The sequence below is a fragment of the Otolemur garnettii genome, unplaced genomic scaffold, assembly GCF_000181295.1.
Source record: "Otolemur garnettii isolate 467f Iridium unplaced genomic scaffold, OtoGar3 scaffold00031, whole genome shotgun sequence".
NCBI lineage: Eukaryota > Metazoa > Chordata > Mammalia > Primates > Galagidae > Otolemur > Otolemur garnettii.
Window position 1 is genome coordinate 13,284,458 of NW_003852426.1, and position 3,466 is coordinate 13,287,923.

At 46.8% G+C, this 3,466-nt stretch overlaps 1 protein-coding gene across 1 annotated transcript in view; it reads right to left on the bottom strand.

Annotated features, from left to right (window-relative positions):
• The window catches only part of PRPH2 (peripherin 2), a 15,843-nt gene that overhangs the window by 10,911 nt on the left and 1,466 nt on the right, over window positions 1-3,466 (bottom strand). The gene's annotated exons all lie outside the window — the stretch shown is intronic.

Sequence of the window (3,466 nt, forward strand, 5' to 3'; positions counted from 1 at the left end):
CTGAGGCAAGAGAATCACCTAAGCCCAAGAGTTGGAGGTTGCTGTGAGCTGTGATGCCATAGCACTCTACTGAGGGTGACATAATGAAATTCTGTCTCCAAAAATAAAAAACAATCTTCAGGAACCAGTCCTTAATCTTAAAGATTCCCCTGCGATATCCCACCACCACCACCAACCTGCCTACCTCTTCATGCTTACTGAAGCCATGAGCCCCATCCTCAGTTTCCTAGGGGAACCCAAGTGTGGAGGGGACACCTGGAGAGGCCCTGGGGAGCACAGGCCCTCCTCTCCAGGGCTGAACTGGAAATACCTGAAGGTGAGGATCTCAACTTGCTGTAGCCTTGTACAGCAAGCTGTACATGGCACAGACTGGAAAGAATTGCTCCAGGGGCAGAGCCTCAGAAGCGACTGGAAATCCCGGGCACTGGACACTGCCCATGCCCAGCATCAGCACTGGTTGAGGATCCTTGTGCATATTCTCCAGACTACCCACCGTCAGACCAGCTCACTGCCCCTGGGACCCCCTCCTGAAATCCTCAGGGTCAAGGAGGAGAATGAGGCTCTCAGCAGCCTTTTTACAGACTCGTCCAAATTTTGTGGGAAAAAGAAAAAGGAGAAGGATTCCTTTTTAAAAAATCTTGGAGGGCAGTGCCTGTGGCTCAAAGGAGTAGGGTGACGGCCCCATATACCAGAGGGGGCGGGTTCAAACCCAGCCCCAGCCAAAAATTGCAAAAAACAAATCTTGGAGGATGATGGATTTGCTCCCTATCCCTGCCCTCCTGCTGGGTCCCACCTCTTTACCATCAGAATTCTAGCCTGGTGGGTGCTGCCCAGAAAATCCAGAAGAATTAAGTGCTTACTACTTTTCAGTGATTGTCATCTCAAGGAATCAAATACATACATTTTAGAGAGGGTTTTTCAGATCCAGCTTTGTTTTATAAACTGATCTTATAAATCAAAACCTCCTAAATGCAGCGGTCAAGATGTAAACAGAAAAAAATTTTTAGTGTTCCTCGGGGTGGGGGTAGGTGCTATTTGTTCCACATTCTCTCCTTCCTGCCTTCCTCGTTCTTTCTCCCTACATGTGAGGGCTGTGCTTGGCATTGGTCCAGGCACTGGCTCGCAGGCAAATCCAACTCCACGATGCTTTCTGGACATAATCTTAGAAGACTTACTTCCCTGATGGGCGCTGTTCAGCAATCATCAATTTAAAAGCCAGTGGGAAATGATAATGTGACCCTCTGTGCGCTAAGGTAACCCTACTGGGCAGTGCCCTTGGAAACACAGGCAACCCCCCTATGCTGTGAGGTCACCTGAGGTTTTGAAAGGGAAAAAGAAATTTCAGTTCCATAATTGTCCCTCAAGAACAGCTATGTGGAAAGTTTAAGCTAAGTGGGTCAGGTGTGGTGGCTCATGCCCGTGGTCCTGGTACTCTGGGAGGCCAAGGCAGGTGGATCGCCTAAGCTCAGGAGTTTGAAATCATCCTGAGCAGAGCGAGACCCCATCTCTACTAAAAATAAAAAAATTGGCCAGGGGTTGTGGTGGATGCCTGTAGTCACAGCTACTCGGGAGTCTGAGGCAAGATGATCACATGAGCCCAAGAGTCTGAGGTTTTCGTGAGCTGTGATACCACAGCACTCTACCCAAGGTGACAGAGTGAGACTCTGTCTCAAAAAGAAAAAAAAAAGAACGTTGAAGGCAACAGGTACTTGTTCTTCCTGGAAATTTAGTCTAAGGGACATAAGAGACGAGATAGAAAAGGGGAGGGCTCAAAGATTCCCATCACAGTGTGATTTATGATAGAGGTAAATAAAACCAACCTAAATGTCTACCTAAGTGTGTGTATATTCATTCAGTGGAATATTATGCAATCATCAAATGTGATCATTTTGAACATCAAGCAAATGTTACACTCTCAGATTACAAAAGGGAACTGTAAACTCTATCTATACTGTGGTTACACTAGGTTATTATGCAAGTGTTAAGACTAGACTGAAATGTAGAAAAATTAAAGCTACTGATAAGCTGTGAGAATCTGGTTTGAATTTCTCTTCTTATTTTTGTTTCTCTTGATATTGTCCCTGTATTTTTTTATTTATGGAAATGAGTCTCACTATGTTTCCCGCAGTGTGGACTTGAACTCCTGGGCTCAAGGAATATCCCTGCGTCAGCCTCCCAAATCTCTCAGACTCCAGGCACATGCCACCATGCCTGGCCTGTTGCCTATTCTTTGTGTATTTAATAGAAAGTTTTCCTCAAGTTAATGAGTTAATGAGGGAAATTTTCCCTCTACCAAGTAGGTATGGGACATTGAAGGAGTTTGGGGTTTGGGGGGGGGTTATCATTAATTTCTTAGAGACAGGCTCACTCTCTCTGTCAGCCAGGCTACAGTGCAGTGGCATCATCAAAGCTCACGGTAACCTCAAACTCCTGGGCTCAAGCGACCCTCCTGCCTCAGCAACTCAAGTATCTGGCATGAGCCACCGTGCCCAGCTGAGAATCTGAATTAAGCCAAATGTTTGCCTGAAATTTTCGATCCAGTGATTACTGGGAACCTGGATAATTTCTCTACTTTGGGACAAAAAGGGATTTGACGTTTCAGGGAGATTTGCAAATGTCTCTCTCCAAATGCTGAATGCAGACAGAAGATAATGAAGGAAAGCAACCGGGGAAAGAAGCAAAGCCCCTCACAGCAGTTCACAAAAGCTGGTTCTCCACCTGGCCCCCCTCACCCCTCGAGAGTTCCGCTTGTCCCTCTGGCTTCACACCCTCCTAGGGCGACTTATATAAATCCTGCCACCTTGTGCCGTCCCTGCAGACCCATCATCTAGGAAGGGCAGAGCCCGTTACAATCCTCTCCTCGACTGGGGATTTGCTGCCATAATCTCCAGCCACAGAGAAAATAAAATCCCAAGCGGTGACCTTCACCCTGATTTCCCTTCCATCTGCGGGTGGCTAAGCCAGCTATCTGGGGTTCACTAAAGTTCTTTGGGCCTCAGAAACATCCTGCTGCTGGTGCCAACGCCCTGAGTTCAAGTTCCCTTTGGACTGGCCAGCCTTACATAGAAGAAAAGTCATCTGGATGAACAAGAGAATCCCTAACCTCAGCAGGGCGGTGAGGGGAGGGAGAGCTGCTGGCTCAAGGCAAGTTGCCCTTTCCCTGGAAATTACTCAAGATCTGCCCTGGTGGGAAGAGTAGCCTTCTGGAATCAGCACACAGGCTGTGGTCTCCCACACAAAGACTGAGGTTCTTTCTTATCAACACCTCCCTACAGTCCATTGCAGGATTTTATTTTTACATATGCCAAGAATGCTTTAGAAATACTTTATCAGGTTGCACTATTCTGATTTCAGAAGTAAATATCACTAGTCTTTTAATGAGCACCTGCGCTATGCCAAGGCACTAGACAGAGCTAGGAAGTGAGCTCCCAAGATTACTATTTCTGATGCCTTCATTTAAAAGATA